The 24270-nt window shown below is 43.2% G+C and overlaps 1 protein-coding gene and 1 non-coding gene across 6 annotated transcripts in view; one reads left to right on the forward strand and one right to left on the reverse strand.

Moving 5' to 3' along the window:
* Positions 1-24270, forward strand: part of LOC126268074 (potassium voltage-gated channel protein Shaker) — a 1571080-nt gene that overhangs the window by 590970 nt on the left and 955840 nt on the right. The gene's annotated exons all lie outside the window — the stretch shown is intronic.
* On the reverse strand, positions 12962-13036 carry Trnas-cga (transfer RNA serine (anticodon CGA)). Its single transcript has one exon. It is a non-coding gene; the product is annotated as a tRNA-Ser (tRNA).

The raw sequence follows: 24270 nt of genomic DNA on the forward strand, positions 1-24270 counted from the left end.
GAAATGTTATGCTACAAATGAGCACCTTCACAACAGACGAGTGTATACATGAATTAGTGGATAACGTCGGATTTTCTGTGAGACCGTTGATGGATGATGCTTTTGTAAACAATGAAATCGCAACGCTAGAAAATTGCAGGGAAATACGAAAAGACCTGCAGACAATCAATAGTTGCTACAAGGATTGACTGTTGATCTTAAACATAAACAAGCACGACGTATAATTATACGCAAAGACATTTTATTATTTGCTAATGGGATTGCGAAACAATCAGTGGTACAGATACACCCATTAAATACTTGGGAGTTTGCCCACTGAGCGATATAAAGTGGAACAGTTACATAACACTAATTATAAGAAATGCAGCCAGGTTGGGAGACACTGGGAGAATGTAGGCCCCCACGAGGGATATACCTTATAAAGCCTCGATCTGCATATTCTATACCTGTGTACTGATTCTCAGTCCAGGAACCTTGCTAGATGGGATCGATAGAGAAAGTAGAGATGATGCGAAGTACAGTAGCGTGTTCCGTCATCGTTTCGTTATAATTATTATTGTTTGTTTTCGGGCAGAGTCCGCTTCACCAGGGACAATTACTGTACATATTGCTACGAACAGCACATTGTTCTGATTTCATTACAAAATATAAAAATAATTAAATGAGATAACGAGTCAACAGAGTACATTGGTCTGGCTGCACCATTAAAATAAAAGTAGCGAAATTTCTTTCGAAAATACAATTATAGACCATACATAAACAATAAAAAATTTGAGATATTCACAGATTTGTAAAATTTGTAAGTAGGCTGTTTAGGTTTCTATGTTGGTAACGCCACGTAGCGCTCTATATGAAAATCATTGACTGTGCTGTGTGAAGTCTGTGTCTGGTTGCATTGTTGGAATATTTGCTATTGTAGTGTTGGGCAGTTGGATGTGAACAGCGCGTAGCGTTGCGCAGTTGGAGGTGAGCCACCAGCAGTGGTCGATGTGGGGAGAGAGATGGCAAAATTTTAAGAGCGGACGATCTGGACGTGTGTCCATCAGAAAGAGTAAATTTGTAATATTATATATCATGAACTGATATATATATATATGATGACTTATGAATATTATTAAGTTAAATACATTGTTTATTCTCTATCAAAATCTATCATTTGCTAACTATGCCTGTCAGTGGTTAGTGTCTTCAGTAGTTAGAATCTTTTATTTACCTGGCAGTATTGGCGCTCGCTGTATTGCAGTAGTTTGAGTAACGAAGATTTTTTTGAGGTGAGTGATTCATGAAAGGTATAGGTTATTGTTAGTCAGGGCTATTCTTTTGTAGGGATTATTGAAAGTCAGATTGCGTTGCGCTAAAAATATTGTGTGTCAGTTTAGTGTTGATCAGAATAAGTAAAGAGAGAAATTTGTGAGTATGTTCAGTTTTGTTCAGCTGTTTGAAAATCAAATAACGTAAGAGGTTAAATTTTTCTAATGGGATGTTTCAATTTCCCTTTGCAAAACGAATGAAGCAGCAGAAACTTTTGGCAAAGGGCCTCTGCAAGGAACTAATAACTATTCGAAGAGAAGAATAGTCTTCAATTTCTAAAATATTGTACAGTGTAGCTGTTCTTGGATTATAGCATTTTCTTTCACATTCTGTTGATATATGTACAATGCCGTCTCCAGTGATTCAAAAATCAGAGCTCGGAGACTAAATTAATGTTAACAGATATCTCGTTTTAGTGGAATTCGTGTGACCTGCACATAGCGTGTGGAGAGTAAAAATTTCTCTTCTCGTGAAAAACCAAAGGTGGCGTAGAATCTGCTGCTGGATCTAACAGTATCGCGCACCTTTGCTGTCACGGTATTGTCCACTAACTTTGTACATTTCGTTTTTGCTTGGTTGGCAAGTCTACTGCGAAAATCACTGTATGGTACGTGTGTGCCGCTGGGAAGCAGATGCTGCATAGTTTTCGCCAGTTTATCTGCACGTTCATTGCCCCTAATTGCATCACGTCCCAGTATACACTGCATATGAATCTATTGATGCAGCTCTGTTGTTCGACTGAGAATTCTCATTATACTACGTGCCAAATGTTGTGACCGTAGAAGATTTTAATTTTTATTCTTGCTTTTGTGACCATAATAAGAGTCCAGGATCCACAGACAAACAGCCAGCCGACAATAAGAAATAGTCCACCAGGACGTAGGGACAAGATATGCGGCAGAGGCTGCCAAGTATGGTTTGTTGATCAAATAACTTAGTGTTTGACTTCCTGCCAGAGGAAGCAGCATAAATCAAACTTGCACAATGGAAGACGCAAACACGAGGGCGATAATAGAGCAAGAGAGAGTGTCAGTCACATGCGGAAAAGACTCTTGCGGAACCAAATTAAGTTGTGTGCAGCTAGAAGCGACAGTGTCGTGTGGAACCGAAGGCATTCTTGCACAAGCCGACCAATTAGAAGTGAAAGGGTCATGTAGGACCCAAGTACATGAGAAACGAAATTAAAGGCCAGGCAGCAGAGTAGCTAGAAGCAGAGATTCAGATGCAGATTCAGAGCCAGTGCCGGCAGTTTGGGGATTTCACAGCGAGACACCATGAGGCCCAGTAGGCCCATAGCAGCCGATACAGCTGATAAAGACTTAAACTACGAGAAGACGGTGATGCACTCTGGTGGACACTCAGCAACTGCAGGCCAAGTAGGATTTTTAGAGTTTCATTGGAATAGTGTTGAACAGAGGCAGCCAGTCTTTGTCTCAATTACTTAGAGAGATTTCAGTGCTAACCAAGAACAAGTGATTGCTTTGTTCTTGTTTCTTTTATGTTCGGGCAATTTGCTTTGAAGTAACAAGTCCGAATAAATAGACTGAATCTTGCTAAACTGTTTATGTTCCAACACCTCACAAAAGTATATGTGAGAATAAACTTGATAGAAACTAACCAATCTTTTCTGCACATTGCAATTCTGTAACCTATTTTCAGGAAACTTATTTGCTTCAAACCAAGGAGATTCTCTCCCTCTCATCTCCGCTATAAAGGTTGACAGCAATTTATAACTAACCCATTGTCGTTAACGACCCGACTGCGCTACGCAGTTCGCACTTACTTCATTCTGGTATAGTGAGGCTGTGCCGGGACGCGACACAAAGCATTAACCGATTTTCCTTCAATCCCTTTCATAAGATTTACTATTAAAAACAGTCTTGATCACGAATTATGTATCAGGCTAACCGGTTTCGACCACTGCTGTGGTCATCTTCAGACCAATGAGTAGGAACCTCTTTCTGTTGTAGAATCACAGAGTGATTGCAGCTCACACGCAGGCTAGCAAAAGCCGTTCTTCACAGAATGATTCTACAACAAAAAGAGGTTCCTACTCAATGGTCTGAAGATGACCACAGCAGTGGTCGAAACCGGTAACCTTGATAAATAAATGGTGATCAAGACCGTTTTTAATATTAAATATTTGTAACATATTGATCACTTCCACTCCCATAATGTATTCGAAAGTAATTCCTTTCATAAGAGACTACAGGACATCGTCATTGGGTCGTAAACAAGCGCGAATGCATCACGAAGATGTTCAACCAACTTCAGGGGCAGACGCTGGAAGAGAAGTGTTTCGCGTCATGGTATATTTTACCATACGTTCCTAGAAGAGTCTGGCATCCAAAGTAGTACTCAAGGTACCCTCCGCCACACACCGTCAGATGGCTTGCGGAGTATGGATGTAGATGTAGATGTAGATACTGAACTGAAACCACAGGTGCATCCAAAACGTACATGTTACAACGTGACTCCTCAACCAGAAAGTGGTATTTTGCCACTGCTCTCGCATTTGTCTTACTTCTTTTTTATGTATCGCAAAAGACCGTAGAAGTAAAATCAGAACGATTACAGCTCACACGGAGGCTAGCAAAAGCCGTTCTTTCCTCTCACCATTTGCAGCGGGAACAAGAAAGGGGAAGTGACAGTTGTACAGGAAGTGCTGTCCGAAAAACGCAGTAATGCGCCTTACGGAGTATGGATTTAATTGTAAGCAGTGATAAGTTATAGCAGGCACCGACGCCGAAGGTAAGGAAGACGAAAGGAATGAGCTGCGACGGTCTGGTTTTGTGGGAAATCGCGTCGGAACTCTGTGACCGTCTAGTGTATGTCAGTGTTTACTGTGGCGGTGGAGGGGGTGGGGGAGGGGGTACGGGCGTGCTGTGGGGGAGGTCAAGAGCCGCGGGCCACGGGACACGGACACGGCTACCGCCACTGGCGCATCTGCCGCGCCGCGCACAGCCGCGCATGCGCACCAGCCGGCACCGCAGCCGAGCTAGCTAGGTCAGCGTCACGCGGCGCGCTGCGGGCCTGCCTAACACACAGGCGCCACTCCCTGCAGCACTGCCCCACTGCCAGCCTTCCCGTAAATGAAAGGCGGTTCTTTTGCAACATGGCCTGCATTGTAGGCGCCCGAAGCCACATTACTGTCTCTACGTTCATTACGTGGTTGTGCGTGTTGGTTAGTGATCCAGTTATCTATAACAAAATCTTCCCCCTCTGCACTTTCCGTATTAGACCAATTGTGGAATGTTACAGTTCCATCTTTGTCTCGGTCCTCCAGGGTCTCTTTTTCCGTTTTTGTTCAAATTTCTTTATCTGACGTGGTAGTCTCTCTGGATTCATTATTTGTAAATGTTCATTTCATTTCTTTTTGTTTCAATCCCTGTTTTCCACGCCAAAATTTCAACATTCGAAAAGTCATCCTACCGTATTTTATTCATTCTGTTACACCTTTCCACTACCTTACAATCTCATTTCTGTTAGTTTAATTTGTTTACCATGTCTTCTTCAATTCCCGTGATTCACATCCCTAAGATAAGGACTACTGTACAAAAATTTCAGTCCTGTTTCTTTCCGCTTTTTATGCTTCACAGTTCTGTTAATTGTTCCGCAGACACTTCCAGATCTATTCAACTTAATCTGCAGATCTTCTTCGTATTCGTATGATACTTTACATCCAAGACAGTTAAAATACTTTACCTGTTCAATTGCTTTTCATAAACTAGATCATAGCCTTTGACTTAGATTTACTGTACCACGCGGGGGGAGGGTGGGGGAGGAGCAAGGCTTTCATACTATATTGTATGCATATTTTATTTAGCTCATTAATTTCATTTTGTTAATTTTCTTTTGAGAAATCAGCGCAAGATGACTAACATATAGCGCTGTCTTCAGCTTTACCGATTTTATTAGTTCCCTAGTGTTTATCCTAGAATTCCATCTCCGAACTGCAAAGTCAGTGTAAATGTAGAATAGCGTATGGGGTGAACTGTAGCTTTATTTTTATTGGTCCGGTATACGTGCCTTCTGTATCTAGAAGTACTGTTGTTTCTTCATACAAACGTTTCACACTGTAAACTGTATTGTACATAACTTTCATCTAACTTCACTATTAAAAGCCTCTAGGTATATGAGATGGAGTGATCACGTAGGCTCAATCGTAGGTTAAACAAGCAGCAGACTTCGACTCATTTTTAGGACATTGCGAAAAATGGAGTCTCTCTACAAAGGAGTCTTCTCGCAAAACAAAATATTGTTCAAATATTGGGACCCATACTGTATAGAAACAAGAATTACAAACAATTTAATTGGAAGAAACACACAGAAAATTTTGTGGGAAGCTAAGGAAAGACTGCGTTTTATTGACAGGATACTTACAAAATGTAACAGATCAACTAAGGCGATGCCTACACTACGCTTGTCCGTCCCCTTTTAGAATACTGCCGTGCGGTGTTGGATCCTTACCAGATAGGACTGACGGAGTACATCGAAAAAGTTCAAAGAAGGACAGTACGTTTTGTATTATCACGAAACATGGGAGAGACTGTCACAGAAATGATACAGGATTTGGGCTGGACATAATTAAAAGAAAGGCGTTTCTCGTTGCGACGGAATCTTGTCACGAATTTCCAATCACCAACTTTCTCCTCCGAATGCGAAAATATTTTGTTGACACCGGCCTACATAGGGAGAAGCGATCACCAGGATAAAATGTGGATGATAAGAGTTTGCACGGAAAGATGTAGGTGTTCATTATTTCCGCGCGCTAAACGAGATTGGAATAATAGAGAATTGTGAAGGTGGTTCGATGAACCTTTTGCAAGACACTTAAGTGTGATCTGCAGGACTAACTGGAGATATTGAACGTATAGAAAGAAGGGCCGTGAAATTTGTCACAGGTTTCTTTGTCCTATTGTAGAGGGATTGGCAGACACTTGAAGTATCCTGCAAAAGCCTATCGAGTGCCAAGAACGAGCTTTAAGTGGTAAATCCGGTAATGTGCTACAAACCCCTACGTGTCGCTCCTGTAAGGAGTATGAAGAAAAAATAAGAATAATTACAGCGCGCACAGAGGCATTCAAGCACCCACACTCCACACGCTCCACTCGTTAATTTTGCTGTAATGATCCCTAATACGTGATAAAATGTGATTTACTCTCTTGCATGAACTTCACAGTGGTTTACGGATTATTGATGTACATGTAAATGGAGATGTTAACACTTTACATAGGTCAAGATGAAGAAAGTTGGTCACAGTGCGAACGTTTTGTGAGCTTTTGTAAGGTATTAGAGATGTCCAGTGGAAGCACCGAGAGAAATGCATGCTTGAACATAAATGCAGATGGTAGCCTATCCTGCAAGTTGAGTTGTTGTGTCTGACTACGAACGAGACCTGTGAAATATACTCAGTATGTTTCAAATATGATTCGTGTTCAGAGCAGTGTTCCGTATACATAAGATTGTATCATGTCGGAGCTAAGTGAGCTAGAACGTGGGCAAATTGTTAGTGCACGTATGATGGCTACTTCCGTCATCAACGTAGCCGAAGTGTTTGGGGTTACATGAGGTACCGTATCGAAGATGTACATCACAAGAGCAAAGAAGTAAAACATCATCCGCTAACTCACAACGCGTAAGAAAGTGTGAGTCGAGTGATGTGACAGTCATTGAAGATGATTGTGATGAAAAATAGAGGATGTCAACTGAAAAAGCCACTGATGAACTGAATGTGGCAGCTGCGAATCTCGTCAGCACCAAAAATTACTGGAAGGAAGCTGCATAGATAAGAAATTTCAGAGCGAGCGGGAATTCCAAATGCACTCATTGGTGATGCAATAGCCAGTATCAGCAAAAATTGAGTCGAAGCCATAACAGGCGGACAATGAAGCAATGGAAGTAAGTGATCTCAACACATGATTCTCGTGTTATACAGTTTCCAACTTATGGCCGAGTTTACGTCCCAAGCGTAAAATGTGGCGGGGATTCGGTGATAATTGGGCAGCTGTATCTCGACATTCCGTGGGCTCCATTTTTACTCTGCAAGGCCGTATTACTGCCAAGGATTACGTGGCCATGTGGCCGATCATCTCATGGTACAATGTTTGTTTCCCAACGACGATGCTGCGTGTTAAGAAGATAGGACCCCTGACCACACAACTCGCATCGTTCAGCACTGGTTTTGTGTTCATGAGGAAGAAATTCCGGATCTCCCGTGGCCACCACAGGAATCATAGCCGGCCGGGGTGGCCGAGCGGTTCTAGGCGCTACAGTCTGGAACCGCGCGACCGCTACGGTCGCCGATTCGAATCCTGCCTCGGGCATGGATGTGTGTGATGCCCTTAGCTTAGTTAGGTTTAAGTAGTTCTAAGTTCTAGGGTACTGATGACCTTAGCAGTTAAGTCCCATACTGCTCAGAGCCATTTGAACCATTTGCACAGGGTTCACATCTCGTTACGAGTATTATAGACCCTTCGTGTCCTACTTTGGAGAGAAAGATGAGTCATTCCTCTCCACCTCCACGATCGTTACCCGAACTCGCCAGTGTTCTACAGGAAGATTCTTTGAAACTCATACACGACCTATGTTTATCCTCCCCGAAACGACTTGAAATTGTTTGTAATGCCAACGGTTATCCTACACCATACGGAATGGTGATGTGTCGTGTTTTGTCACTGCATGTAGCTCTCGCACACTAAATAGGGGGATGCGGGCCAACCAGTACGAGAGACTGATTCCTGTTTCATTTCAGAAGATCGAAGATCATTAAATAACACAGTTTATTCGAACAGTGCCAACGTCTATCCCTAACTATTGAAAATATCCTTTCGCCTAAAATTCTGTTCAGCAAAACACTCGGATACCAGACTTTTCTACGTTTACATCCGTAATCTGTAAACCACCTCGAAGTGCCTGCTAGAGGGTACTTCATATTTTACCATGTTTTAGTGTTTATTGCCATTACGTTGGAGGCTGTCTCTCATTCGTGCCCGCTGTTACCAGCCGTCGTACCTTTTTTTTTTTTTTTTTTTTTTTTTTTTTTTTTTTTTTTTTTTTTGCGGCGCTTACGGCAACATCACTGATCAGCCAGAACATTATTTACACTGACTATCGATATAAACCCTCCAAACAGTAGCAGCGTCACCTGGCGAGGAATGACAGCTAGTCATAAACTATCAAGGCGCATGTAGTATCAGTGAGTGAACTGTATGTGTGTAGAAAAGGGAAGGTGCGCGATCTATTTGAGTTTGAATGACGGCAGATTGTAATGGCCCGGAGGCTCGGCACGAGAAATTTGGAAACTGCATGACTTGACTGTTCGAGGAGTGTTACGGCGAGTGTCCCCAGCATGTTAGCCTGCAGGTGTGGTCGAAAGGTTCTAGGCCCTTCAGTCTGGAACCGCGAGACTGCTACGGTTGCAGGTTAGAATCCTACCTCGGGAATGGATGTGTGTGACGTCCTTAGCTTTAAGTAGTTCTAAGTTCTAGGGGACTAATGACCTCAGATGTTAACTCCCATAGTGCTCAGAGCCATCTCCAGCATGTTGCGAAACCAAGGTGAAACCACGCCCATCATTACAGATGTCAGACGTCGCAGGCTGGTTAGATTGGTAAAACGGGACACGTGGTGAACTGAGGTGTAAATAAAATCAGACTTTAATGCTGACAGAGTACAAATATGCCCGAACACACAGTGCACCGAAAACTCCTAATGACGGGCCGCCGCAGCCCACGATCCATTCACGTGCCAATGTTAACACCACGACATCGGTAAGTACGACTGAAATGGGCACGTGACTATAGAACTGGACGATTCCGCAGTGGTAGAGCATTTTATGAATCCTGATTATCCTTTAGCAGGGCAAGAATCCGTCGCCTACCAGGGTACCAGTTCCTTCACGCCTGTACCGCGGGACGGAGACATGACGGAGGCTCTATTATGCTCTGGGGAACATTCACGTGGACATACATGGAACCAGCAGAGCTAGTGCAAGGCACCATTACGGCCAAGGAGTATAGCACACTGGTCGCAGACCATGTGCATCCTTTCATGCCTATCACGTTTTCCGACGGCAGTAGCATTTTTCATCAAGATAATGCACCATGTCACAAGGCCAGGATTGTGATGAAGTGGTTCGAGGGACACAGTGACGAGTTTCAGTTGACGTGCTTGCACCCTAACAAGCTACATTTGAACCCGATCGAACTCATTTGAGACGGGATTAAACGTGGCTCATCGCCCCTCATCCCGGTATTAACGGGAATTAGGTGACCTGTGTGTGCAGATGTGGCGTTTAACTGGCTCCACGGCCAGCCAAGGCCTCACTCTCCATGCCACGACGCGTCGCTGCTGTTACCTGTGCCAAAGGTGGCCATACCGGCTATTAATTAGATGGTCATAAAGTGGCTGATCAGTGTGTATGTAGAAGAATACAGTACATTCCAAGATTTGTCAGTATAAGTTCTTGAAACATTGTGACTAGGCTTCCGCGCGATAGGTTTCTGCCGTCTCCAGTCTCACGTCATTTCGGGTTTTCCAGCAGCTCAGTGATGCAGTCCTGAGAGTCGGACAAGCCTGTGACCATTCGTGCTGCAGTCAGTTGTATACGCTCAGCATCCCCTGTCATTTTTACCGCAGCATGTTTCGGGACTACATTATCCAATCACCATGTGCTTGAAGTTTCTACGACATTTAACACCATCTTTTTCCTTTGGACGGTGCTTAATGGCACAGAAGCTTTAAGCACCTGATAAGGAAATAACATAATCTCGAAACATGCCATAGTAAAAATAATACAAGTTTGACGACTGGTGCATAACATTCTCAATACCGATTCATGAGACAACTTTTACGATGGGCTCACAACACAAATCCCATGTTAGTCTAATTGGTCTGCGCCTCACTTGAACAATACTCAGGGACGGATCGCTCAGGAGTTTTGTAAACAATCTTCTTTGTAGACCGATTGCAATTACCCAGTTAATCTGCCAGCGAACAGCAGTCAGACATATACTTTACCTGCTACTGAGGCTATGCAGTCATGTCGATTCACATCTCAACAAACTGTTGCACTTTCGGATGTGTATGAGTTGACTGATTCCGGCTGTGACCCTTCGATGTTTCTTCCCGCGAGCCATTCGCAACTGGAACAGGGAAAGGCGGAAGTGACTGGAGCAGGAGATACTGTCCGCCAAACACCGTAGGATTGGCTTAAGGAGTATCGATATAGGCATATTGTAATATCAGGATACTACGTTTTAACACTTTGTTTAGCCCGAATCTTATATTTCTAAGCATTTAAAGCAAGTTGCAATCTTTGCACTACTTGGAAACCTCAGCAAGATGTTACTGATTGTTTTTTTTTTGAGACAATAGGGCATCATTTGTAAGAAATCTGAAGTCACTACTGATGCTTTTTACCGGGTCATTAATACTGACCGCCGGCCAGGGTGGCCGAGCGGTTCTAGGCGCTACAGTCTGGAACCGCGCGACCGCTACGGTCGCAGGTTCGAATCCTGCCTCGGGCCTGGATGTGTGTGATGTCCTTAGGTTAGTTAGGTTTAAGTAGTTCTAAGTTCTAGGGGACTGATGACCTTAGAAGTTATGTCCCATAGTACTCAGAGCCAATACTGATCATAAACAGCAAGAGTCAGAACACACTTTCCTGTCACACTTAAAAATACTTTCTATGTCCGTCGATGACTGCCCATTCAAGATAACACTGCTGCATTCTCCGTACCAAGTTAACGGATAAAAGTATGAGAGAACTTGAGCAGAAGTCGTAGCTCAGAACTGCAACGCGGCCACAGCCAGACAGCAGGTGCTGGTCACAGAACTGCGTTATCAGCCACTGTGTCGTCAGACTACTGGAGCGGAGATCAGAGTCACAGACATCGGCCGCAGCCAACCGTAGCCGCTGCTTGATCAGCACCCCTCTGCAGCAGCAAGACTTCCGTTACCTCCTTTCGGGCGTCAGTGCACTGGGGCGATCTCTCGAGAAGCTACTCCGATTCGACTGAGTTCCGCGTTGTCGACGCGCGCTGCCAGACCACGGCAACCGCCGTGTACCAGATGGTTCCGAGTGACATCAAAACTTCGCGCCTCGCAACTGTCAGTGCTTGGAAGCAGTATTTGACTACAGCCGTGCCAGTCGCCACGGTGTTCGGGCAGCTCGGCGACAACTGACGCCCAGTCTAAGGCCGTCCGCGCCGTCGCCGTAAATCTCCGGCTGCCGGGCCGCGAAGGAGGGACCCCTCTCTGCCAGGCCGGGCAGCCCACACCACTCCAGCTGCAGCCTCCTCGGATCTCTCACCAGCCGGAAGGCCAGACTCAGAGTCTGGGCAGCGCCGTTACATTCCGATACCCCGACCGAAGTCACCCACTGCCTGTCCCCTGTTGTCTCCGCACCATCTCCGAGTCAGCGCGCCGTGTAGAGCTCCAATGTGAAGCTGCTCGCCTGTCTGCTTCTCCGACTGTTACCACTCTGGCCGCTACAACGCCGAATACAACGTGAAGGAGAAAATGCGCTTGACTAGCTATATCAGCCGGCTAGAATAATTACAGATCTGCGTTCATTCTAGGGCCTGTCCATGACCACTTCTGATCAGTCTCATACTTTAATCTATGCTGTATAAATTAGTAATGAAGCAACAAAGAAATGTTGTGTCCTCACTCGTTTCTGATGTTGTCCACGTCCTCCATCTTTGACAGAGGACCCAGCCGACATAACAACCGAACTTTTTTTTGCTGTTACACGACAAAGATTCAGTCCAATCAAAACATTGAACATTTCATTTGATTCCCAATAAGACTGTAATTACATGAGTGGGTATGGTACCGACAAGTAAACCTACCCAAGGGATACACTTACAATTTTGATCCACTTTGAACATGTAGTGTAACGTAAAATAACAGAAAAATATATTTATACGTTCCCATACTGTCGCTAAAAGAGTGAAACACCCCCTTGAAAAAAAACTGAGTTTAATATTTCAGAATGAATGCCGTTGAACCGGTAACAAATAAAAAAAGAAAAGGAAAAAAAGAAAACTTCAAACAAAAAGCTCTGTTCTTTCTACAGTACACTTAAACTTTGGGCCCAGATTTGTCAAAATAAGCATTTTTTTCAAAATCCCCTTCCCCTTCTTACTGTTTTGTTTCTCATTTCGATATCTATCTAACAGCAAAACGTATAGCATCGTTACTACCAAATTCAGTCATATATGATAAAGCGTTATTTCAAAAATGCGTTTGTCAGAAATAAACTAGAAATATCTCTATGCCGCTGTACGTCCGCCCGATATATGTCTGCTTCAATGAAGCGGAGCGCGTACAGCTATGTAGAGACCGCCCGGCTAGCCGCGCGGTCTAACTCGCTGCTACCCGAGCGGGAAGGCGTGCCGGTCCCCGGTACGAATCCTCCCGGCGAATTAGTGTCGAGGTCCGGTGTGCCAGTCAGCCTATGGATGGTTTTTAAGGTGATTTTCCATCTGCCTTGGCAAATGCGGGCTGGTTCCCTTTATTCTGCCTCAGTTAACACTAGGTCGGCGATTGCTACACAAACACTGTCTCCGCGTACGCGTGCACCATAAATGCTCTACCTCACAAACATTTAGGGTTATGAAACTTCCTGGCAGATTAAAACTGTGTGCCCGACCGAGACTCGAACTCGGGACCTTTGCCTTTCGCGGGCAAGTGCTCTACCAACTGAGCTACCGAAGCACGACTCACGCTCGGTACTCACAGCTTTACTTCTGCCAGTATCCGTCTCCTACCTTCTAAACTTTACAGAAGCTCTTCTGCGAACCTTGCAGAACTAGCACTCCTGAAAGAAAGGATATTGCGGAGACATGGCTTAGCCACAGCCTGGGGGATGTTTCCAGAATGAGATTTTCACTCTGCAGCGGAGTGTGCGCTGATATGAAACTTCCTGGAAATTTAGGGTTATACTTGTCTAGTATGAGACGTTCCCGGATGGGTCCACTGGGGGCCGAACCGCACAATAGCCCTGGGTTCGGTGTGGAGCGGTGGTGGGGTGGGTGGACTGCTGTGGCGTGTTGTGGGGTTGTGAACCACTGAGGACTATGGTGGGACGAAACCTCTCCGTCGTTTCTAGGTCCCCGGTTCAATGAACGGCTATACAGAGGTATTTCTAGCTTATTTCTGATAAATCCGTCTCTGGATTACTACTTCATCGTACATGATTGAATTTGTTATTAACGATGCTATGCATTTTGCTTTTAGATGTATATCAAAATGAAAAACGAAATAGTGACGACGGGAGGGGACTTCGAAAATAATTACTTTTTAGACAAATCTAGGTGCACCGTTGTAAAGTACATTAATGATCGTAGGATGTTTATTTGATTTTTTTATATCTCTTATCGTTTGTACTTATTAAGAGATGAAGAGGCTTGCACAGGATAGAGTGGCATGGAGAGCTGTATCAAACCAGTCTCTCGACTGAGGACCATAACAACAACAACAACAACAACAACAACATTGTTTCTGCGATATAAATTCATAAATGTTAAACTCAGTTTTTTTCAAGGGTCTGATTCACCTATTAACGGCCGTATGGGCAGGTATAAAAGGATTTTAATAACTTATTTTGCTCTACACTTCAACATATTCAAAGCTGATCATAATCGAAGTGTATCCCATGGGTACGTTAGTCATGAGTCAGATTGTTTTCCATAGGCAAGAGCCGTTGCATCCACCTCACCGTCTTGATTTACGGCTTTCATAGACGTCATGTAGGAACACGCAAGTAGCCTTCCCCAAGATGAAGTTTTCGAAACCCTTGCTAGTTGTCATGAAGGTCATTATGTTCGAGACAGTGGATAGTAGATTCGTGTATCACTTTTACTACCCTTCTAGTAGTCAAGTGTCACCTTTGTTTTCGGGCAATTAGTCGGCACAGTTTTTTGGCATTTCAGAAAACACTAAACTCCACAACAGAAACACGACTCCGATAGATGTCCCTACACTAATTTTTTTTCCAGTGGGAAATTTGGAACAAACATAACGGCGTCGTACCCACATGAGCTATAGTGATGACTTCAAATCTAATATTGTGACCTGAAGCCGAAATTAAACCTACAATACGCATCATAACTCGCAAATCTTTGGGTTAGTAGTTCACTGCAGATTGCTTCTGTTGTCTGAACAGTTAATATGAAGCCCAGGGCACAGCTTTCAGGAATATTTTTGTAAGTAAAGAGTTCGTTTCAGATGTAGACTAACTAGCTAACTACAAGTACCTATTTACAATTAGCTGCTGAACCGGTTAAAACAAATTTCTTCGCTGCCAAAATTTCCGTAGTGGACGTTACTATTCCGTCTGAAAATATATATATGAATTTTCAGTCAATATTTGGTCCTTGGCAAACTACTGAACAAACTCCATTGTTCAAAATTTGTGAAGCTGGCGCATCACATGCACATTTGTAAGAGAGACGTGGGAAAGGGAGGGAGAATGAGGAAGAAAGAAGCAATGGTCGCTGAATTACTATAACATAATTTTGTACACGTCCATTCATTTATCTATTATAGCTTTTACTACTGCGACATTGTCACATGATCATGAAATACACAATTACAATGCTTCATGATGGAATGCACTGAACAATAACAACAATAATTATTGGATCATACAATATGTTAATTTTAAATTACGTTATAGGGACAGAGAATGGAGGATATCGCTGTCCATCCTTACTTGCAAAATAACCCTAGAATATGGTGAAATCATGGAAACCGATAATCAATATACGGAACATGTTTCTGGGAAGTAGAGGTGGTATTTGAATTATTACTATATTCCTCATTATGAGACGCCAAATTCATCATATTAAATCCCTCATTTTAATGAAAGGAAAAATCCGGTTGACCACTTTTTGTTACTTACTATCGCTTTTAATCTGCGTTGCAGATAATCTAAAAGTCTGAGTTCGTCCAGGAAAAAGGCAACAACAATAAAAATTGCATTTATTCTCCTGTTCGAACCTAGACTTGAAGATGATCTGCAGTGTAGAATGAAACAGATAGTGAGCAATGAAAAGTTACAACAAAAGAGATCACGATCCCAAAAAATGGCGTCTCTTATGAAACTCCTCATTGTCCGCATCCCAAGTTGGCTTTAGCATATTAGAAGTTTCACGTCACAATAATTTTCTTCGATCTTCATTCGGCCTACGTGACAATTATAGACCCATAAACAGTCATTTGCTCGTCGTGGTAAAATTTTCTTTTGCTGAAAATTTCGCAACTCAGAATTGTGATAGAGTTATTTTACAATGAGGCAACGAATGTTCCTGGATCTGCAAGTCGGAAAATGTATATGAATAAAGATTCTATTCACCCCAATACGTGTCGTTGATGAAATGTAAGCAGTTCGTCTGGTTCTTTGAGCCACGGTCACTACTTAAATTTAGATCCTCGACAAAATATAAAATATCAAGAGTAAATTACTTTTTTGTTACACATTGTTGTTACTGATGTAGCGCATGCCTCGTTTCATTCTAATACTACATGGCTGTCATCTGAAAAGTGTAAATGAGTCTTTGGAAATAGCAGGTGTAGAAAACCTAACCTACATCAACGAAGGAAAGGAGCACCTCATGTGAGATGTGGCATGCTCTCAGAGGATGGATACTACTGTGAGGATTGTTGATGCATCGCAACCCTGTCTGTCTGTGCGAAAATGGTCATCGTATCAACACTATTACACAACCATTTTAAAGCGTTCGATATTTTGCAAACTTTCTGCAGTCTTACTAGAAGAGCCAACAATTCGCTTGCCAACCCGTTTAAATTTATTTCACTGTCATAATAAACGAGAGGAACTGTGTTTCGAACACTCACAACTTCATCATCATTGGTCGTACGGTGTTATACGGTATTACCACTATCCAATGTTGGTGTAAATAGTCTTCCTTTTCATGTAACATGTTTCCAATAATATTTAGGTGCCCTTCCACCAGATTTTATAACATGCTAATGATATTTATTAACATAATATTCTTCAGTTTGAGATTCTTCTATCGCTCACGAGACAGAAAAATCCAGATGTTGTTTTCCTCTTTGATCTCTTGAACTGACGTTGCAGAAGACTGTTTGCTCGTAGTTCTTTTGCATACAGTATCCCCACAACATTAAACACGTCCAATAGGATGTACGTGTTTTCGATTCGGAAAGAGAAGAACTGTAAAATTGGAAGACTTTACTTATAACCCGTGAGGTTCCTTCAACCCTGAAAGAGAGGAAACTAGGTCTATAAAATCACTGCCTTCTAAATTAATTAATAATTAGACTATTAGTAGTTATATTAACTACATACTTCATTAATTGTGACGAATATCTTTTGTTGTTTTAATCCTTCTCCATTTTCCCCAATTTCTCTTTCATTTTACTACTATTTGTTTTTGTGATAACACCTGAGTAGTTGTCGTTATAGTGCCACTACGTTATTTTAGGAGAAGCATATTGCAGGTGAGGACACTATGCTGAAATGACCACCCACCAGCAAGGAAGAGGACTGTGTATTAGGTAGACCTACTCTACAAAACAGAAGCAGTAAATGCCTATTTATGTAACTTCGTTCAGGGAAAACTCTTCAGCGAAAGTACACGGCCGATATTAGTAATCTAGGTCATGGGTCACGTATAAGGACAATTGAATGAAGAAGGTAAATTTAAAGTTGTTTGCCCACATTTCACCAAATATACAGTTTCACGTATATTTTTATCCCAAATTCATCCCGTTTACATGTTTGGAAGGTCCACACCACCTTTTTACGAACATTCTCAGTACACATATTCCTCATTAATTAATCTTTGTCAGTTTTACTAGCTAACTAAACGACCTGAATACGGAGGAAACGATATCACAAGTTTTTTTTTTTCCAGTGTACATCGGATATAAAATTCTTAGGAGATTTTAACAAGAGTGACATTGAGTGCTTGCTGCATAAATATAATAACGTTTTACTTCCTAGTTCAATGTCACCACATAATTCTACATTAAGCAAGATGTCCTTTTGAAATGCTGCTTCAGTTACACAAAAGAGAGCGTTTGTTCGATATGCTACAACTTTTGTTTGTAAGTATCTGTTTCACTGTGAGCAGGTATCTGCTTTTAATTTCTGTGCAACAAAGTTCCGACGTTAACGTGTTACGTCAGAACCCCCTAAAATGAACTTATCATAAATGGACACCACTGAATAATGATGACACTTTATGTAATTAGGCCAACTGCATTACTAATAAATTCAGCTGGGAGGAATGTACCACAGAACTACTGCAGTCCCTAAACAAAAACTTATTTGCAATGAAGATATTTTCAGGCATAGGTGACAGAAATGTAAAGAAGCTAGAATACATTGCTTACTTTAATTCCGTAATGTTACACCCAATCATTTTTGGAGGTAACTTACCAGGCCAAGTTAAAGTTTTCAGAATTCAAATAATAATAATAATAAGAAGAAGAAGAAGAAGGAGAAGAAATATTTATGGCGAACTCAAGAACATCTCGCAGAGCCCTGTTCAACGAACTTAAAGAAATTTGTCGTAAATAATATATGTCTTTTCCATACCAAATGTTCATGGAAACAGTTCCAGACATAAGAATAATCTTCATAAAGATTTAAAGCCACTTACTTTGGTGCAGAAAGGCACTCATTTTTCAGGGACACACATTTTCAATAGGTTACCTACAGCCATAAAAAGTTAAACTTGTAATTAAATTCAGTCAGAGAGGAACCTAAGCGATTTATTGATAACCTCGTCTACTCCACTGATGAATTTCTTTGCAGCACCATTCATTAATACACCAAATGAACTGGGTGTTACGTAAAATCTGATCTCTGCACATCGTCAGTCAGGTAATGTGATCAATGTATGTAAGTGTTCTAAACTGATTTTCTGTTTGACGATAAATGGTTACAACAGCCCAAAAATTATGATATGCGCGTAAGTGCATTGACGTGTTTAGTGACAAATTTATAAGTGCCTCCTAAATAAAAGTATGTATAACATTTTTTGTCATATTGAATACCAATGACGACCATTTCATTTTGGATCTGTAGAAAAGACACTAGCATATCTCAAATTTTTTTTAAAAATATATACATTATACGCTCTTCTACATCATCAAGGGCTTGTTAAAATGGATCTGTAGGACGAAAAGAATATCCAGACTAATTTATAACCTTGAAATCTTTCTGTCAGAACGTAACACTGTGTTAATAAATAACTTTTCCTGTTGCCGATTTCTTACATCTGGGACAACTGTTAGCAACAAGTTCTCCTTGACATTTCATCGTTATTTTGTAGCCCACATATGTTTCGCATATTTTCGTGATTCACGAATCACTAATGTAATGGTTTCGTACTGTAGTTTGTTCAGTGAATTTGACACTGACACAGTCGCCGCTTGATGGTATATCCACCGAGTTACAACATCCACACTCAATTTCACTTCATATTCGTTTCGCTGCCAGTTTGGCAATGGAAAGAAGAAATCGTGAAATTGACAATAAAGCACAAGGAGATGCTCTAGAAAATTCCCAGTTAAGTTTTGAATTTTATTATGGAACTATAACAGCTGCAGAATGATCACATTTGTACTGCTCCACGTTAGAATCAGTGTTCGAAGATTGTCATGAGTGTATATAAGGAACCACATGAAAGAAGAAAAATTAAATTTCTGTTGGTAGTCTGATGGCGTAAATATTTATGGTGCATACGGGAACAATTTCTTTCTTTGTCATTAAAAATAGTTCCTCAAAAAAAAAAATCGTCCAACCAAAGCAGTTTACCGGTACTCGCTTTTTGCTAAATGGAGATGTGTCATGGTACAAAGGGCGGTCAAATGAAAATGAGGCACATGGAAAAATAATAAGAAAACTCTTGATCATTGCGAAAATAATCGCCATAACTGTTAATATATTTATTTCATTGTGAGACAAGATGATCAATGCCTTCATGGAAAAATGTTCACCGTTGCACTGAATGTACCCATGTGTGCATCTCTTCATCCGAAGAAAACGCGAGTCTCCAATGTCTTTGTTCAGGGCTCCAAAAGTATGGAGAGAGATAGGGACTTTAAGCAGAATGTGTGGGGCTTCCCAGCGAAGCATTGCCCTGCAGCACAACGATGTGGTTTCGAGTACCTGCAGAAGTTTCGTTTGGAAGTTCGTTACACATTCTCCATGTAGACCTGATACCTGACGTGCGATTTCCACATGTTTGGAGCCTGATAAAAGACACTGGCAGCCGTCGATTTGTTCCGGACGAAGAGATAGGTGCACGTCTGGGTTCAATCATGGTTCCGTACGCAACCGCAAGTGTTTTTCCATGAAAGCATTGACCGTCTTCTCTCGCAGCGGGATAAATGTATTAAAAGTTGTCGCCATTACTTTTTAAACTTTACTTACTTTCCTCCACCTGTCTTGTTTTCATTTGAGTGAGCATTATAGGTAAAATTCCGGAAGACTAAAGCGCAAGGTTGTCCGCAGCGACGTTTTATAGAACACGTAACAACAGAATTGTTTGCGATGTCGAAAAGCAGGGTTAAGGCACGTAGGAGCCTAGGAATCTAAGAGATTACGTAACGGAGGCGGGGCATTATTTATTTATTTAGTACTAATTCAAAGTAAACGTGTTGTATCGTCATCTGACGCAGGTTGAAAACACAAATTGTATTAAGGGGGTTACGACGTCAAGCGAGCCGACTTGGAGCAGGAAAGGCACCACAGGACATTTCAATTTCCAGTGTCTATACTTTTACAAATAAATTCATAAAACTTTGTCAGTATGAGTAGGGAGGATTCAGGATTCACACTCATAGCAGTGAAAGCTCGAAAACATAACGTAATAATTTTCTTTACATGTGAAATTTCATCAGTTTTTTCACTTACCAATGGCAGCGTTTGTTGCTATAGGTACACTTTTCTTCATAAGTAAGAGAGATTCTTCGATGAATGTTGCACAGCATACAAACCATACTTAAAGGTGTATGAAACTCTAGAATGTTCCAAATCTATTAAAAACTCTGGTAAAAATTGAGGTAATTAACTATAAAATTTGTGTTTTTTCTAAACATGAAGTTTAAAATATAAGGGTTCATTCGTTTTTTCATAAATTAAATAAATTCTAGAGTTTCATACACCTGTGAGTACGGTATGTATGCTGTGCAAAATTCATCGAAGAATCACTCTAACTTATGAAGAAAAGTGTACCTATAGTAACAAATACAGCCATTAGTAAGTGAAGCAATGATGAAATTTCGCACGTAAAAAAATTTATTTTGCTATGTTTTCGAACGTCCACTGCAGTGAGTGTGAATCCTGTATTCTTCCTGGTGATGCTGACAGAGTTTTATGAACTTGTTTGCAAAAGTATAGACACTGGAAATTAAAAAGTCCTGAGATGCCTCTCCTGCTCCAAATCGGCCCCTTTGACTTCCTATCCCCCTTAAAAATACTTCATACTGTGATTATACAGTTCTGAATATATTTGCTACAGCTAGAATTATCTGTCCTATGGATCGACCCCTTAACTTTTCAAACCTAGAAGAGGATTATGTCAATTTGAAGTAGATGTGTCATACGATTTGAAAAACGTCATGTTTTAACTGTCAAGAACAGGTGACAAATCTTTTCTTACAGCCTGTTTCTACGTTCAGATCATCTGCAGGTATCCTGAGGACTGAAGACTGTGCTGTGTCGCGAATGATGAATTACTTAACATCAGCTCTTAGCAGCAAAACCTGACGCTTCTCAAATCGCAGCACTTATTGTGTCACAGACTGTGAAAACGCACAAACAACGAAAGCTGCAGCATCACCAAAGAATCACGGCTGCCCACAGCAACGTTCCGTGGCCCACACGATAACAAATGGGATTATTTGCGACGGCAGCAAGCAGTGTGGCGCGGCGATGCACGGGAACGTGGCAGCAGCCGGTGTCTGCCGGAGTCCTCTCGGCGGCAGACGGAAGAAGCATGCGAGAGGCGGCGGCAGCACAACGTTACCATGGCGCGGGCTGCGGCGTGCGCGGCGCGGACCATACGTACTCCTGTGCTCTGCTCAACTACCTGTTGGAAGGAGTGCCACGCCACGCCACGCCACGCGCTATTGATCCAGCCGTAATGGCACGGCTACAGCTGCGATCGCACGCGAACCTCGGCTCGCCTCACGGCCCGATCATCTGCTCCGCCTCCCCGCACTACGTCTGCACGGGCTATCGATTGCTTTTTAGAGTTCAGAGTGCATCCTAACGGCTACTCCCCCTCTGATCAATGATGGCGACGCCGGTAGCACGGCTACCAAATCTCTCGCGGCAGAATTGTCACCCCCTGCGATTTTGCTGCAAAAGTGGGCGAGAGTGGTTACTCGGCGGTGTTTTTTAGATTCTTCGAGTGTCGGAGGTGGTTTTATTGTGTGGTTTGTCGATGGAGTGAAGGATTGCGAGGTGTCGTGTTCGTGTGAGTGAAGAAGGGGGAGAGGAAGGGGTGAGCTGCAGCGGCGAGTTTTTGAAGGGGGATTGTGAAGATTTGTGGTAGTGTCGCGTTTGGTGCGGGGTGGAGTGAAGCTGCAAGGTGCACGCGTGTGCTCGGGACACGTGCACGTAGGCGATCGGCGGAGAGGTTGGCAGCAGTGGCGCACCGCGTGCGCAGCCCGCCGCCGAGCGCGCGCTCTGGCGGGCGGCGGTGGCGCCGCGAACGGCGGGCCGGCGAGTGAGGCGCGGCGCGGCGGACGGTCCGGTCGCGATCGGTTGTCGGTGCGGTGAGCTGAGGTGGTGGCGCGGTCCGCGAGCAGCGAGCACCAGGCCAGCCGCGCCGGGCCGTCGGCGGCCGCAGCAGCAGAGGCAGCAGCAGCAGCGGGGGCGGCCAGCAGCAGCAGTGGAGGCGGCGCCGGCGCCGGCGACCGGAGGCGGGCGCGCTGCACAGTCGCCTCGGGCCGATCTCGACGCGCGACCCCGCGCCCGCCCGACCCGTCACACTGCGGCTGCCGCGGCTGCTGCAGTGCAAAGTGCGCCATCTTGGGAGCACGCGATGGGGCCCGGGAGGGGGACCGGACGCCCCCTCTCGTAACCGCCACACGCCAAGATTTCCCGCATCGAGTTCATCGAGAAATGGGGGCTGACCCCTGTCCTCAAGCCGAGGCAGGAACAACGCCCCCGCAGGAGTGGGGCGGAGGAGCCGGGGGATGCCAGGTAAAGAACCGCAGCCTCCGTCTACCCGACGTACGCGCGCGCCCGTGTGCCCGAGTGCGTGCGAGGCTGTCTCCCTATCGTAGGCGCTACCGGCGTAGCGACGTTCTGCAGCACCTCTCGGTCCAGAGTTTACGACGGTCGGCGTACGCCTCTGCTATCGATTGCCGCTTGTGTTCCGGTCGAGATGATACGTCGCTTCTCACAGTCCCTCAACAAACTCCTAGCCGCCACACAAACTTGCCAATATTTCCGATACAAAACATTTTTGTTCCACATTTCGGGCGAACTGCTGCATGTCGCTAACATTTCTACGACATTTCTGCACGTAATCTTATGGACATATTCAGGTGAATACACTTGCAATGACCAAGAGACTGCGCCAAAATATCGTAGCAGGTGATTTCCCATCTTGACTTAACGCCAAGAGTTACACTAGAATAAAAAAAGAAGCGTAATGTCAAAAAATTCAACTTGAAACTGTAAAGGGAGTAAATACGCAGTTTCCACGCGACATTTTTTTAAAAATATTGTGATGCTTTTCAGATACCATTTTATTTCAGTGCAATTCTTGGTGTTAAGCCAAGCAGAAAGTGAAAATAGTCTCTGACTGTTACCGGTGTCTTATTAATGAATGCTTTTAACTGCAGCTTCCGGTGTTACACGGTATCATTTCCAACATTTACAACACATTCGAAGTGCTCCGATATACGTTCGCTGTGACACTACCTGACTCGAGAGAAGACAGTGAAATGCAGCGAATTTTGTTCGCGGCCTTGTGAGGACGAAACCTGTTTTTGGATTTGTGCCCGCGTCTTGGCGTGCAGACGTACACCGACGTTTCGCTCACTCGTACAAATGCCTCTCGAGAGCACACAGACTGTACACATCTAGCGCGTTGCCTTTGAGCTTGGTGTCAAATACTCCGACGCTTAGGTCCTTATTGCTTGCAGCATTCGTCGCAACGCCGAGTATTATTCGTGGATGCACCAAAGTAGTAAGAAAAGCGTTGGAGCATTTTAGATCAAGCTGCGGTAACACCTCGAGAAAACTTTAGTCACGCTGATTCCTGGAGTGGGATTCTATCGAAAGGATTTCGCAGGTAATTCGTTGCATTTTCAATGTCTTATCTAGCACAACAGAAACATGCGACATATGTTTAAAGAAGACGTATTTAAAAGAGTTGGAATTGCTAAGAAAGTACGAGTTTAAGTGCGACTGTTTTGAAAGTGCAACGTCTGCATCGGTAGCGGAAGACACAAGAAAACATTTTGCAGCCTTTCACTGCCCCTTCATCGTTAGCACATACTGTCGTTTTTCCAAATATCAGAAAGCAGCAATAGTATTATCTGTTTATCAGATAAACATTAAAAAGTGATAAAACGGATCATTCTGAAGACACGGAACACGCTTTGTAACCCCGTCGCATTCGAGATACAGCATTTTGAAACTGAAACAGCGGGAAACAATATACTAACAACTTCAAAACACTTTGCAGCTCGTTTAGAGTGGCGCTGTGGTCTTAATTGTAACTGCTGCTGCATTCTTTCGCAACGTGCATTCACAATGCTAAAATTCGAGTAAACATTTCGTCTCTTCTTTATTTTTCGTGTTTGCATAATTCGGTCCTATACCAAAAACACGAGCAAAATTGTAATTGTCAGCTGTCATCGGGGACCATGTGACGTCACCACCGTCGCTAGTCCAACTTAATTTCTTCTCGTCCAGGACTGAACCGTGTA

This window comes from Schistocerca gregaria, chromosome 4 (genome assembly GCF_023897955.1).
Source record: "Schistocerca gregaria isolate iqSchGreg1 chromosome 4, iqSchGreg1.2, whole genome shotgun sequence".
Lineage (NCBI taxonomy): Eukaryota > Metazoa > Arthropoda > Insecta > Orthoptera > Acrididae > Schistocerca > Schistocerca gregaria.